The sequence below is a fragment of the Bidens hawaiensis genome, unplaced genomic scaffold, assembly GCF_021521415.1.
Source record: "Bidens hawaiensis isolate Kalapana, Puna unplaced genomic scaffold, B.hawaiensis_p1.1 tig00033472_1, whole genome shotgun sequence".
Classification (NCBI taxonomy): domain Eukaryota; kingdom Viridiplantae; phylum Streptophyta; class Magnoliopsida; order Asterales; family Asteraceae; genus Bidens; species Bidens hawaiensis.
The window spans coordinates 204232-220526 of NW_027495726.1; positions in this window are offsets into that span (position 1 = coordinate 204232).

Genomic DNA, 16295 nt, shown 5'->3' on the forward strand with positions numbered 1-16295 from the left:
AGCCAAAGGTATCAAAAGCCAGAGGGACAAAAACATGTTGGTTCTCTTCGCATGCTTTAGCATGTTTCTCCACCTTCTTTATTTCAGCCCTTTTAATTGTTTACCCAGCTACAAACCCATTATCCCTCATATGAATCTATAAACTCGGACTAGGTTAACATTTCAATTTCATCCATTTGGCAAAGTATTACAAATCAAAGAGAGATTAAAGGCCGCTATAGATAGGCACACGAGTTATGCAAACAAAGGGAGAATACAGTACGAACTTGAAGTAAGAGATAACGTGCTATTGAAGGTACCACCTTGAAAAGGGTTGTTCCGTATTGGTTGAAAGGGAAAACTTAGTCCAAGTTATGTGGGACCATTTGAAATCTTTAAATGAACTGGATCCGTCTTGTTACATATAATTTCATATCCCATTTTCCGTTTAGACTAATAATTTTTGTTTTTTAAATCGGTAACATATATAGATAATTAATATACATTAGATTCTTAATTCATTCTCCATCTCTATAATTATACTAAAAACATTATCTTTTCTCTCTCATTTTCATTTAAATAATACTTTTTCATACTTTTATCATTACATTTTAATACTCCTTCACTCACAACCACTTTAAAAAATATTAAAAAATTATAGAGATGAACAGTGTGTTTCTCCAAATTTAATTGTGAACAGTAACATTTTCTCTCTCCTACTCTCACAACCACTTTTAACCATCTATAACAAATAAAGAACGGGAAAATTCCCATAATAGCCCATTTAGAGAATGTATTTCTAAGATTATCCCTACTAATTCAAGTTTCTAACTTTGTCCATTTGGTATCTCGTTGCCGACGACATGATAGCGAACACCGACGATGCGTTACTGAAACAAATAGGATAACGACACGTGGGCGAAATCTGTGTTGACGATGCGTTATGTTGCTAACGTATGGTAGCGGCGATGCGTTATGTTGCTAACGTATGGTAGCGGCGATGCGTTAGTTGATAACGCATCGCTGCTACCCTATGCTAGCAACATAAACGCATCGTCAACCCTATTTTATGTTAGCACATCGTCGGTGTTCGTTAACATGTCGCCGGCGGCGAGATACGTTTATGTTGCTAGCATAGGGTAGCAGCGATGCGTTATCAGCTAACGCATCGTTGAACCCCTGCTTTAAACACTAACACATCGTTGCTACCATATGTTAGCAACATAACGCATTGTCAACCCTATGTTATGTTAACACATCGTCGGTGTTCGCTAACATGTCGCCGACGACTAGATACCAAAGGGAAAAATTGGAAACTTGAATTCGGGGGGACAAACTTGGAACCACATTCTATAAATGGGCTATTTTGGAAATTTTCCCAATAAAAAACCCTCCCACATAATTTTGAGAATCGATTGGGAATGCTCTTACTGATATTTTTTTTAAAAGAAGAAAAAAACTTGTATAATAAACAAATCATTTCACTTCACATATAATTAATTAAAAAAAATGAAAAATAAAAATCCTCAATCTGAACTAAAAAAGATGAGGTAAAGTTTTTATTTATCCGATAAATGATCCATTTATCCCAAAAAAACACAATCTAGGGTTTCCAAACACAAGAGTGGTCTGATGAATCAAAAGAGAGATAATAATAATAATAATAATAATAACCATCTTTTTATGTAATTTTCCAAAAAATAATAATAAGAGTGGAGTCATAATGTTTAGTCATGGTTTTTGGAGATCATTAAACACCATCTTTTTTTGTTATTTTCCAAAAAATAATAATAAAAAATAAACAAAATGAAAGCTTCAAAGTGATTAAAGAAGTCTGTCCGTACAACTGGGCACCGTCAAACTCAAACCAAGCAAACCTGTACGAACACATTTCACTCGGGAAGTTTCCCACAAGAACAAGCTACATGGTTTTATAAAACTTTGATATAATATTAAAAAAATAATTTTGGAAATACATACCACTGATCATTTACAAAGAACGTTATTATATTCGATAGAGTGAAAAAATCACGACTAATCTAAATCGACATAAGTTGGTTGAGACACTGTTTGGTGGCCTTTTACAACATTTGAATCGGTCAGACGTATGTTTAGTTCACTTAAAAAACACATCTTAATAGTTTAGAAAGTTTTTTAACAGGTAACTTTTAAAAACATGTTGGCACATTCAGAGGCCACCTTGGTCAGCCTTTTTATGGCTCAGCACAAAATTGCCAAACAATAAACGCTTTAAAAGTTGTGTATTAAAAAAATCATTGCAAGTTATTTGTTAAGTACAAGATCTAAAATAGACTTTCCGGTGTTATATGTGAATCTTTAATTCACATAAAGACATATATATATATATATATACACACACACCATACTTTGATGCCGTTGGTAATGGGACGTGGTGGTCCTGAGAGTATCGATCTTCATTGCCACACACAAAGCACAGCCACCAATTAATATCTTTAAAAGGTAAACTTAAAGAAAAGCTAGCCAATAGCCTTAGTTTCTCACCCCTCTATAACTCTGTTCAATATATATTTTATCATTTTTTTATGCTTGTTTATTTATTTCAATGTGTTTCTTCATATTTAAACAAAGCTTTTTTCCATTTGCAGTCATCGATCTTTTAATGTTATTTTGATTTTGGAGAAAGATTCACTATCGTCATCATGTTTTAACGCAGAGTGTGATCTACAAAACATTAGATGCTCATGCGATGCAACGTACAAGTGTAGTCACGCATCATATTAGTTTTTCAGTTAAAAATACAAACTCTAGCAATACCATATCAAATCAAAGAAAACAAAATGCTTGTTTCTATGGTGTATTTTTTTTAAATATTAATATGTTAGTGTTTTGAGTTAAAAATATAGACTAGCAATACCGTTCAAACTTTAATTACAGGTTGTAAAATTAATTGGCTACATTGGAACTTGAAGAAACACTAATCGACCCCGGGCAGATTACGGACAATCTGGGGGTTAAATAGATGTTTCCCACGAGAATGAGGTCCAGCAAAGAAAGTTGTTCTTCAGGTGACCTGCAAAACAGACACCGTAAGCTCGTCACTGAGAAGGGGGGGTTCCTCCTTGTGACCACCCTCCGGCGTGAGAATCAGACTAGATTGCTCTGAATATAAGTGTATATTAAGAGATTGCTAGAGAAGATAAGATAATGAGATATCAGATGATGTCCTTACCATTCCAAGGTGTTGGAGTATTTATAGCCGAAGGTAGGTTTCCAAGAAGGTACAGCCGGCTGAATAGTATCCCTGTTCTACCAACAGTGGGCTACGCACAAGCCATGCTGGTTGGTGGATAGGCTGCGGCCGATAGTGACAAGGCCGGCTGTATACTGTTCCTTTACTGCCGGCTATGCACTGTTCCACCAACTGTAGGCTACGCACGTCCCACAGTGAGGGTTGGTGAGTAGGCAGCGGCTAATAGTGACAAACAGTACTAGAGGGTGCTCCTCCTCGTACTGTTGTCGGTGAGCTGTCACCTTGTGATTGGTTCATGGGCTGTTTTGGTCAGATCGTCTATTTTGCCCATACCTTGGCAGGTATAGTACAAAAGATCTTCCAGAAGCATACGGACTGGCTCATTTGGGCGGGAGTATTCCCGCCTTGCTCATTCCTTCAGGTGACATTACTGAAGTATCGAGTTAGTGCCTTGTGCGTGTAGGCTTGCTATCAGTGCGGGTAGCCTTCCCTGATGGCTTGTATCCGCAGCTGCGGGAACAAGCGGGGTACTTCACCATTGGGAGGCTTTCCCTGCGGGAACAGCTGGCGTACTGCGCGTAAGGTCTTCTCTGAGCATGGTGGGTCCTGCGGAAGCAGTTGGTCCTTGCGCAGACGTCCCTCTTCAAGGTGAGTCTTGCGGGTCCAACTGGGCTCTGCTGGGACCTACCTCTTCAAGTCCCCCCAGTCCAATGTTCATCTCATGAATTATTAATAAGTGAGGTGAACTTTTGGACTTTAGCAAGGGGTTTTGAAAAGGGTTTTTAGTTTTAAGGTTTTCCGTGGGGATTCTTCCCGCAGTTTTCCTAATGTCACGCAAAAATTCCCGACTTTTCTGCTTGATCTTTGGGTATGAAGCGGGTAGGTCTGTAACCTCCTCGCAAGTCAGGAGCGTTGAGTCCCACTTGTGTGGATTCTCCATGAGGTTTTGGTAGTTTTGAACATAGTGATCAATTATGTTAAAACCACCAATTCCATCTTGGAGTTTCAAACAATATAGTTCTCGACGTTCCCGCTATGCGGGGATGTTATTCCCGTTTCCGCAAGCATGGCCCAGAAGATCCTTCTTGGTTTGAATTCCCTGCGGAGCGCTAAGTATGTGAAGGGTTTTGCCTTGACACTGTACCCGCACTCGTCTTACGGTTACTTTACTTCCAAGGTATTCCTGGCGTCAATTCCCTGCGGGTGCTAAGTATGTGAAGGGTTTTGCCTTAACACTGTACTCGCACCTGTCTTATAGTTACTTGGTTGCCAAGGTAAGGGGTATTTTCCCGCTTACTTTGGAATCTTTTTGAAATTTTGAAATTCGAAGAGTTGGTGAAAGGATAAGAACAGTCCAAACTGTTGAAACGTCGTCCGACGGTTTCTTCTGACAGTGTCAGGACGTGCAGGAAGTTATGGCGACGTGACAGTATATGGTCATTCCAGGCGCTTTTTCAGGCGCGTGGGCACGATTTTTCGGGCGCGTGGCCGCGAAATTAATGGCACGCGTCCTTTCAACAGCTGTTGCCAGCTTGCTCATTGCCACGTGTCATAGTTTCATTGCACCTGCGATTTCTCTCTCTTCCGCATTAAATTCATCGCATTAATTGCGATGAGTATATAAAGGGGGGAGAGGGTCCTTTACAATCCACACTTTCACTTCTCTTCATCTTCTAAACGATTTCCGGCGAGTACTCACTATTCCGTCGAGCATTCTTCTGAAATCGTTTTTCTGTACATCCAAACATGTCTTCTTTTGCCGAGGAGTCTGACGTGTTCGTCGAGAATCCTTCGTCCACTTCTGATAAGGACGATAAGAGTACAGCTGGCGAGTGCCAGTGTGCTCTTCCGGCCGACCTCTATCGGTACGTCGTCCGGAAGTTCATGCTCGAGTCGTTCGAGCCTGAGTTTCCGGAGCCACACCAGACGGTGTACGATGCCCCCCAGGGCAAGATAGGGGTGTACGCTGCATTCTTCGTTTATGGGAATCTCAGGTTCCCATTGACGAAGTTTGTATACCGTGTCTTGGAGAGGCACGGCGTGCATCTGACGGAGGTACACCCGATGGCGATCGCCAAGATCCGCCACTTTGAGTGGGTGTGCCTCATTCTGGGCGTGGAGCCCCATGCTGACCGGTTGATGAGCTTCTATTCTTGGAGGTGCATCCAGGGGTGGTACACCTTGGTCAATCGGATCAAGGGGTTGAATATCTGCGCTACCGAGCGCAGTCTTCGGTCGTGGAAGCGTGAGTTTTTTTATATCTCCGCTCGCGTCATCCCCCTTGCGATGACCTTTAAGAATGGGAGAGCACTCCCCGCCCTTCACGCCTTCAACTACCAGGAGGCGGAGTGGTTCGCCAAGATCTCCCGGGTCCAGACTCCGGTATACCGCTTTGCGGAGTCTGGGATGGTGATGCTTGGGATGAGCCGGGTGTGGAAGGAGGCGTCACAGGTTCCCATCGTCCTCGAATACGGTTTGAACTCTGTCCCTTACGGTATGCTCTGTCTTCTTTGTTTATATAGGTTTGTCTTCTAACTGTTTGTTTCTTTTGTTTCAGAGGGGAACGACTTGCAGTCGCTCCTGCATCCGCGGGAGGCTGATAGTCCCGCTCGGATGGGTACTCGTGCTCTAGATGAGAACGAGTTGCCCATCCTTGAACAGACGGCGGATCGGTTCGTGGAGGTCTACCCGCCAGGCCACGAGATCCTGAGCGCCAGGCGGCCAGGTAAGGAGTTATTCAACCCTCGACCCCTCAATGCTGAAACCTCTGCTGGAATTCCTCTAATCTTGTGTTCTGATGAGGAATCCGCAGATGGTCCTCCGTTGGTGCGGAAGAAGAAGGCTGCCGGCGGGAAGGGGAAGGCGAAGGTTGCCTCCACTGCCGATCCGGTGCCTCGGTCTGATTCAGAGACCGAGAGCGAGGAGGTGGCGGGGAACCCTGGTGGTGATAAGACCACTGCTCCGGAGGCTGAGACGACCGTCGCCTCCGAGCAGCTCAGGACAACGACGGTGAGCGGCGTGAAGAGGCCGGCTCCATCGGGTTCGTCCCCGCCTGTTCGCACTTTTAGGCTCAAGAAAACCCGTAAGTACAAACTTTACTTTTTAACTTCATATCTTTCCGCCATTATACTTATATCTTCTTTGTGCAGGCGTGGATGCTACCGCATTCCAGGGTGGAGCGGGGAGGAGCACCTCCGGACCTATGACGGTAGGTTTGGTCAACCTACCTGAGGCGATGACCCAGGTGGCTGCGCCTGCTTCAGTTGGTTCAGTTGCTCACCCAGTTGAGCCAACTGTTCCAACTGCGATGACATCTCCGCCGGCTGTCAGTGCCATATTTACCGAATCTGTTACTGAGCCGGTGGTGACTATTCCTGCGGGTACTTCCGCAGCGGCGACCACGGTTGTGAGTTCACCTCCGGTGAGTTCACCTCCGTTGGTTTCTACCGCGGCGGCCTCCATGCCTCCTCCTACGTCGGCAGCTACGGCCGATCCTTCAGGTATGCTTGGGGCTTCTCGCCAACCTCTGCCTCCTTCCCATCTGCCTGATCTCTTGGATGGATTTCCCTTGGGTTCAGGTGATGGGTTTGGCGGCTATCGACCTGTTGTCGACCCTACAGGTGCGTAGGGTTCTTTTGGCCTCTTTTTTTTTTTTTTTTTTTATATCATCTTTTCCTAACTGCTTTTTGTTTTTTACAGTGTCGGATTCCAATGAAGTGTATGTTCCACGATGGAACATCCGCCGAGGAACAACCCTTCGCACGCCTGTGGAGTGCGTGGAGTGGGCTCGTCACGCAGCTCCCAGTGGTGCGTTGGGGGAAGCCATGGCTAGCTACCAGGAGGGTAGGCTAAACAATGAGCTTCGGGTTCTCCTGGCCCGGATGCAGCCGCTCGTCGAGCTACTTTGTCGTGAAAACGACAAGTTAAAAGCAGCTCGTATCCAAGAAGTAGCTCAGGCGCGGGCTGTCCGGGAGGAGAATAGGAGGCTCTCCGCCGTTGCTGCGGAGAATGAGAAGGCCTTCAAGGCCCTTGAAGTTGAAGTTCAGGCCCGTCTCGAGGCCCGTTCCAAGGCTGCCCAAGCTGTTAACGAACAGCTTCGGCTGGCTAAGGAAACTGCTCGGAACGCAACTGAAAGGGCCACCAAGGCTGAAGCTGTTGCTGAGCCTCTACGCCTCGAGAATGAGGAACTTAAAGCCAAACTAGAGGCGCTCCAACAGGCTCATGATGCCTTGGCGATGGAAGACGCCAAGAAGCTCCAAGAGATCTTGGACCAGAGGGGGGTGCTTGACCACACTGAGCGGAAGCTAAAGGGCGTTGAAGAGGCTGCGGCTAAAGAAGTGTTGCTTGCCAACCTCAACAAAAGTGAAGCCGAACGCGCCCGTAACCAAGCTCAAGCTGCCCTCCAGGAAGCTCTGGTTACCAAGGAATGGCTTCTTCGAGAAGCGTTGTCTCAGGTATGCGTAATTTCATATCTTTACACTTTTCTTTGCACATAGAAAAGGTTTTGACACTTGTATTTTTTCTTGTAGGTTGTGCATCGAGTCTTCACGGACACATCATACGACGATGCCATGAGCGCAGCCCTCAACGCTTCTCATGAGGATGGGGAAAAGGCCGGCTTCCTGCTTGGTTTAGGGTTCGTTGAGAAAGGCATCCCGCCTTCCAACTTCCTTTTGTATGATGTGGATACTGAAGCTGTTTATGACCAAGCAGTGAACCAGTATGCCGCCTTCCCGCATCCGGTGGTGGAGAAGGTGAACGAAGTTGCTGCTGCTGATGATGGGCTAGCTATCCTTAAAGCTTTCCTTGAACCGCCACGCTCTACTGATGGTGCGGGTCCAAGTGGAAGTGGTCCTGAAGCTTGATCCTGAAGATCCCTTTCCACCATTAGAGTAGATTTTTATTTTTGTATAGCTTCTTTTGTATGCGGGTATGCACCCAGCAATCTTTGTAATATTTGAATTTTGATGGAATAAAGATTATGTGCTAATTCCTTGCCTTGTTTATTTTACGCATGTTTTGATTTAACTTAGCAATTTCTTTAGTACTTAGATAAGTTAACTTTATAACGTGGCAGATTATAAGTTTATGCTTCCTCTTTCATGATTGTGCGGGTATGACCGTCACTTACACTTAGGATGGCTTAACTTTACTTATATCTGACCTGCGTGGAAGTTTTCCTCATCTTTTCCTTTGAAATTTTCTAAGTGTTTAGAATAAGTTAACCTTTGAACGTGGTAGACAATAGGTTGAAGTTTTGTTTCCTCATTCGTGATTATGCGGGTAAGACCGTCACTTGCACTTAGTAGGATGGCTAAACTTTACCTACATCTGACCTGCGTGGAGGTTTTCCTCATCCTTCTGTTAGAAATTTTCTAAGCATTTTGAATAAGTTAACCGTTCAACGCGCGGTTGTCAATAGGTTAGTTCAGTTTCCTCTATCATGATTTGTGCGGTTAGGACCGGCACTTTCATTTAGTGGGATGACCAAAGTTTACCTATGACTGACCTGCGTGAAGGTTTTCCTTTTCTTTTGAAATTTTTACCGTTTTATGTGTTTATGCGGGTTTTGCCGCCTTCCACATGTAACGACTTACTTCTTCCCATATTTATGCGGTGGATACCGGCACATCAGTGTGGGAAGTTCATAAGTATAAAGGTAAGGCTATCAACACATTGTGAAAGGAGAATCATTTCCATTAGAAGTGGCTTTAGGCCTTTTCTTTACAAGTTTGGAATTGATCTACATATAACATTTGCGTAATTGAGCTCCATTCCATGTTCTTGGGATGGGAGTGCCATCGAGCCTTTCGAGCCGGTATGCGCCCTTTCCCAGAACTTCTTTGATAATGTATGGCCCTTCCCAGACCGGGGCCAGTTTTCCTGGGCGTTGTTGGTTCGAAGCCTCGTTGTTACGCAGTATGTAGTCTCCTACATTGAAGTTGCAGAGTTTTACCCGCGTGGTGTAGTATTTTTGCATTTGTCGCTTGTAGTTCTCTTCACGCACTGCGGCTAAGTCTCTGCGTTCCTCGGTTAGCATAAGGTCTAACCGTCTTTCCGCATCATTGTCTTCTGGCTGAATCAAGACCCTTGGTGAGGGTAAACCAATTTCGACCGGGACCATGGCTTCAGTGCCATAAGTGAGACTGAACGGGGTTACTCCCGTACTGGCCTTTTTCAGCGTTCTGTTTGCCCAAAGGACGTGCGGAAGCTCGTCCACCCAGCCGGATCTGTGTTCCAAGAGTCTTTTCTTTATGCCTTCGACGATGCTCTTATTTGCTCTTTCTACCTCACCATTACCCTGCGGGTGCGCCACTGTGGTAAAAGTGTGGGTGATTTGAAGTTCTTCCAGCCACTTTTGTAGCTTCTTGTTAGCAAAGTTGGTGCCGTTATCGCTCACCAAATTCTGTGGAAGTCCAAAACGACAAATAATAAATTCCCAAATAAATTTTTTGATATGTTTCACGGTTGTTTGGGCTAAGGGTTTTGCTTCTATCCACTTGGTGAAGTAGTCGATGGCTACCACTAGGAACTGAACATTTCATGCTGCTGTAGGAAATGGGCCGGTCACATCGATGGCCCACTTCTGAAATGGCCATGAAGAGGTGACTGGAACAAGTTCATTCTTCGGGCGATGCGTGTTGGGTGCGTAGAGCTGACAAGACCTGCACTTTCTGATGTATGCCAGCGCATCCGTATGCATCCCCGGCCAAAAGTATCCCGCGTTGTTTAGCTTAGCTACAACAGCGCGTGGACCTGCGTGTACTCCACAGATGCCTTCGTGTACTTCCCTTAGGAGGTAGCCAGCATCTTGATTGTCTACACATCTTAAGAGTGGGCCAAGAAAGTTACGTCTGTAAAGGATGTCATCGATGAGTTGATAATTCAGTGCTTTACAGCGTAGTTTTCTTGCCTGTGTTTTTGACTCTGGTAGTGTACCTGCCGCAAGGTAATTTATTATTGGTGTCATCCACGTTTCTGTGCCGGTTTGGATGACACAAATTTCCTTGTGCGGGACTGAAGGTGCCTCGAGGAGTTCAATGCGGATGTCCTTTCCCAAGTGGGTGAAGGCTAATGATGCAAGCTTGCTTAACGCATCCGCAGATTTGTTTTCACTACGCTTGACGTGTATGACTTTGCAATCGTTAAAATCGCGCATAAGGGTTTTTGCTTGTGCGAGGTACAGGGCCATTGTGTCGTTCACAGCCGTGTACATCACGTTGATTTGGTTGGCTACTAACATGGAATCCACGTGGGCTTCCAAGTGTTTCACTCCCATCTTACGCGCAATTCTCAGCCCGGCCAAGAATGCTTCATACTCGGCTTCGTTATTCGTACTTGGAAAATCCAGTCGAATAGCGTAAGTGTATTCTTGGCCTGCTGGGTTGGTTAGTTTCAGCCCTGCGCCTGAACCCTCGTTACTGGCTGCTCCATCAGTGTAGAGTCGCCAGACATCATTGATGTCCTGTGCTTGAGAGGGTTGAGCCTCTTCCTGGCACTCTTTTTCCCGCGATGCAGGCACTTCCGCAATAAAGTCGGCCAAAACCTGGCCTTTTATGGCTGGTCTTGGCTTATACTTTATCGCGTATTCCCCCAACTCAATTGCCCATTTGGCTAGGCGTCCCGATAACTCGGGTTTGCGTAGAACGTTTACAAGTTTGAAGTTGGAGAGAATGGTGATTGGGTGACCCTGGAAATATCGTCTTAACCTGCGTGAAGCGTGTATAAGTGCTAAGACTAATTTTTCGAGGGTAGAGTACCGGGTTTCTACGTCTGTTAGGATACGGCTGACATAATAGATTGGCATCTGGATGCCTTTCCGTTCAACTAGCAGGACCGCCCCGGTTGCTCTATCTGTTGCGGAAAGGTATAGGATTAACTCCTCCCCCGCTTTTGGTGCTCTGAGCGTTGGGAGTTCGATCAAGCGTGACCGAATCTCCTGAAAAGCTGCTTCCGCTTCTGGTGTCCAGCGGAAGTGCGTTTTCTTTAAACAGTTTCTCAACGTTGACACGAAAGGAAACGACTTATCCGCGTGGTTTGCCAAAAAGCGATTAAGTGCGACTAGTCGTCCATTCAGTGTCTGAGCCTGTTTGATGGTAGTAGGTGATTCCATTTTGATAATGGCTTCGACCTTTTCAGGGTTTGCTCTGAAGCCATCTTTAGTGACGATGACCCCCAAGAACTTCCCTTCTTCCATTCCAAAGGCACACTTGCTCGGGTTGAGCTTCATGTTTATCTTCCTGAGCGTGTTGAAAGTTTCTTCGATGTCTTTCAACATCGCTTCTGCGTCAGGGCTTTTGATGACCAAGTCATCCATGTAGACTTCCAAGTTCCTCCCAATTTGGGCATGAAACTGGTTGTCCATCAGGCGTTGGTATGTGGACCCGGCATTCTTAAGTCCAAATGGCATCATTTGATAACAAAATGTGCCATCGGGCGTCCGAAAAGCGGTTTTGTCCTGATCATCAACGGCCATGTGGATTTGATGGTACCCCTTATACGCATCCAGGAAGCATTTAAGGCGAAACGGTGCTAACGAATCCACCTTAAGATCAATTTCGGATAACGGATAACAATCTTTGGGGCATGCTTTGTTTAAGTCATTGAAATCTATGCACATGCGCCATTGTTTGTTATTATTCGGTACTATAACGGGATTTGCAACCCATGTTTGATATCTGCTAACGCGTACGATGCCTGCGTCAAGGAGTTCCTTGACTTGGGTTCTACACGCGTTAGTTTGTTCTGGCCCCATTACTCTGCGCTTTTGTACGACTGGCGTAACAGCCGGATCGCACTTGAGCTTATGCTCTGCCTTTCTTCGGGGTACATGTGACACCCGGTAAATTCCCAATCCCTTAAACTAAGTAATCAACCTAATAATTAGGTGATTGTAAATATTAAGCGCGCCATGTTAGTCAGCGCGTGCATTTGTTATGTGCGCCCTGCGCGAGCGCGCCATGTTAGTCAGCGCGTGCATTTGTTATGTGCGCCCTGCGCGAGCGCGCCATGTTAGTCAGCACGTGCATTTGTTATGTGCGCCCTGCGCGAGCGCGCCATGTTAGTCAGCGCGTGCATTTGTTATGTGCGCCCTGCGCGAGCGCGCCATGTTAGAAAGCGCGTGCATTTGTTATGTGCAACCTGCGCGAGCGCACCATGTTAAGAACCAGCGTGAGCATATGTTATATGCGCCATGCGTGAATGTTTTGGCTTTATGTTTTCATGTAACTTAAACGTTATGTTGTCTATGGGTTGACCATCCCGCGTGATGCTAAGGCGGGTGCATCCTACATCGTTTATGCGCGTGCGGAAGGGAACTAACCTCCCCGCATGGCGGGAACATTGAGAGCTAGTTTGTCTGAAGCTCCAAGATGGAATTGACTTCAACATGACTGATCACTATGTTGAAATACCAAGACCACCTGGAGAATCTACAAATGAAACTCAATATCCTCAACTGCGAGAAGGTTACGCACCTACCCGCAGCAAAGAAATGTCCTTCACGCAGAAAGCTATGCGCACAAAGTGATGCGCACAGAACACTTAGTCTATTCTCCAGACATAAGGAGATTACTCCCGCCCAAAAGGAAACAGTAGCGTGTTTCAGAGATTTTCCACTTTTTACTGTACACTGACAAAAGTACCTGAAAAAGGCACACTGTAACATGAAAAGTCAACTGTCAGCCACCCTATTCTCACCAACCCCAGACCTGCATGTCCTGTCCAAATCAAATCAAGATCTTTTGTCCACTCCTCCACTTTTAAATAAACAATAATAATTTCCATACTTTATCATCATTACACCTAGATATGAAAAGATTTCAATCCCCTAAAGCAAGGGATTGTGTTCCCTTGAGTTTGCCTATAAATTTGTAACCTAAATTATCACCCAAAACACACTTCAAAGAACTACAAACTTGCACTAATCCTCTCCCAAGCATCCGTTGTTTCCAGCTCCGATCCTGTTACTAGGTAAGCCGAGAATATAACCTTGAGACCTACTATCCAACCCTTATATTCTCCTATTTCTTGATCTTAATATATATACTTGTTATTTAATCGTATTCTAGACCTTCGATTCCGAGGCCAACACCAAGAAAACCCGAATCTCGATTAATCCCTTAACAAGAACCACAGGTGAGTCTCACAGCCCCTATTTTCACTGTTTTCACTATTTTTAAACTGTTTTCGGGGCGAGGGACACGTACTTAAATAATGTTTTATCATGGTATACTTACAAGTTATGCAAGCGATTATGTGTTTAAGTTATGTTTCATGATGAGTAATGCAAACGGTTATCTAAGGTTTTCGATGTATGTGCGCTAGAACTCGAGTAAGTGATCACTTTACCATTGGAACTCTAAGGGTAGGGACTGCTGGTTTGATCCACCCACTCGTAGGGGTCGCACCTCTTTGCATGGACGAGTGCCTAGTATGGTCATGGGGCAGTACTATGGGTTTGAGCCCGCTCGTAGGGGTCGCGCCTCTTTGCATGGACGAGCGCCTTGTTTTCCGGCACAACGTCCGCGCGTAACCCGCGGGACGGAATTATTATTTTAGCTCGTAGTGGCAGCGCCACTTTGCATGGACGAGCACATGTTCCTGAAACGTTCGCGCGCAAACCGCGGGACGGTATTACTTATTTTAGCTCGTAGTGGCAGCGCCACTTTGCATAGACGAGCACAGTTCCCAGTAATGTTCGCGCGTAACCCGCGGAACGATTTTATCAAAATATCTTGATAGAACTATGTTTTACCAAGCATGTGTTTTAATGATGCTATCAGAATTACGTTTCAGAATGATTTGTATCAAGATTATGATGCAATTCGATTTATCAAGTTACTAAGACTTGTGAACTCACTCAGTTTATACTGATTCAAATGTTTTTACGTGTCTTTCAGGAGATAACTAGGTAGCGCATGGAGTCACACTTAGAGCACCTCACGCTGAACATCTAATCTAGCTTTTTGGAAGATTTTAGTTCTATCCCTTCGATGCGCGTGGTTGTTCCCGCCGCGCATGGGGATATGGCGTGGAAATCTTCAACAATTTTTATACTTTGAATGTTTTTATGTAAATTTTAAACAATGTAATGTATTTGTATTAAACTTTTCATGCGCGATGAAAATCTTACTTTGAATGTTGCAATGGCTCGTGCTTAAGTATCAATTTCCACTCGCGCGCGCCCGGCTGTTTCCGCCGCTCAGGGCCGGGTGTGACAGATTGGTATCAGAGCCAGGTTATAGCGAACTAGGAAAAGAAGTTTTAACCTAGACTATAACCGTTGGGGAATCGCATGAAATATTTTTCAAAGAATATTTTCAAAAGAAACTATACACACACTTAGGAACACGGGTCACACTGTCTAGTAAATAATGATAACATTATGTGCTCAGAGTACATGCGCTAAGTTTGATATATTTTCATTCTCTTTTAAAGCGAGAATGCCTCCAACTAAAGCCAAGGGAATTACCATGACACCCGAGGAACTCGCGGAAATAATCGCGCAAGCAATCGCAACACATGAGGCCAGCAAGGCCGAATCAAGTCAGGGTCGTCAGAATGAGACCCCAGAACCCGAATCAGGAGCCTTGGACAAAGGATGCTCCTATAAGACATTCATGGCCTGTAAGCCTTGGCCATTCAAGGGAACCGAAGGGGCCATTGGGCTCTACAACTGGATTGACAAGATGGAGACAGTTCTCTCCATTAGCGGATGTAGTGAGAACCAGAAGGTCCTTTATGCGACCTGCATGTTCCAAGAGGCAGCTTCGTCTTGGTGGAAGCTTCAAACGAAAACATTGGGGCGAGAAGTGGCTCTCCACAAGACCTGGGAGGAACTGAAGGAGATGATGATGAGAAAGTTCTGCTCTCGCGCAGAAATCCAGAGTATACAACAGGAATTCTGGAACCACACCATGGTAGGAACGGATATCGACGCCTACAACAACCGGTTCAACGAACTTTGCCAGTTGGTGCCAGATATGGCAAACACGGAGGAAAAGAAGATCGAGAGGTATATTTTTGGGTTACCTCCTGTTGTTAGGGTTCCGCTCAACGCCGCAGCGCCTCCAACCTTTGATGAGGCGGTAGCGCGGGCCATTACCCTTACAAGGGATACGATCCGTGCGGGTATGTTGACTACGCGCGGAATCGAGCAGCGAACCTCTGATCCCAAGAGGAAATGGAACTCTCACCACCGAGGGTCCGACTCCAAGCAGCCACCGTTCAAGAAGCAGGAAAGCGCAAGGGTTTACGCGATTCAGGCCGCGGAGCCACCACGAAAAGGATACAGCGGGCCTCGCCCATGGTGCAACAAATGCAAGTACCACCACGAGGGTGAATGCGCAAGAATCGAATGTGCCAAATGTGGCAGACCAGGGCACAAGACGATGAATTGCCGTGTCAGAGAAGCTGGAGCAAGCGACAACTGCTACGCATGCGGGAAGCCAGGGCATTTTAGTCGGGATTGCCCGCAAAAGGGGAACCAAACTCGCGGGAGAGCTTTTGTGATCGGCGCAGGCGAAGCTAAAGAAGAGCCGAATGTGGTAACCGGTACGTTTTTGCTTAACGGACATTTTGCATCTGTCTTATTTGATACTGGCGCTGACCTAAGTTTTATATCCGCTGAGTTTAAAGACTCCCTAGGCCAAGCAACCAGTAGGCTAGACACGCCTTATACTATAGAACTAGCCAATGGTAGGCAGTTATGCGCGAACGAAAGAACTGAACAATGTGTTATAGTCATGGGAGGTCACGGGTTCAATATTAACTTGTTGCCAATAGACTTGGGAAGTTTTGACATTGTGGTAGGTATGGATTGGTTAGTTGAGAACCGCGCGGAAGTTATTTGCCATGAGAAGCAGGTTCGGATCCCACTGTTGAACGGAGAAACCTTGGTAATTCAAGGGGAAAGAGGGGGAGTTGCGACGAAACTGATTTCGTGCCTAAAGGCGCGAAAGTGCCTAAGGAAAGGGTGCTACGCCTTCCTGGCGCATGTCGTAGAGAAGAAAGGAGATGAGCGAAGAATTGAAGACTTACCAGTAGTGCGCGAATTTCCAGAAGTTTTTCCTGAAGATTTGCC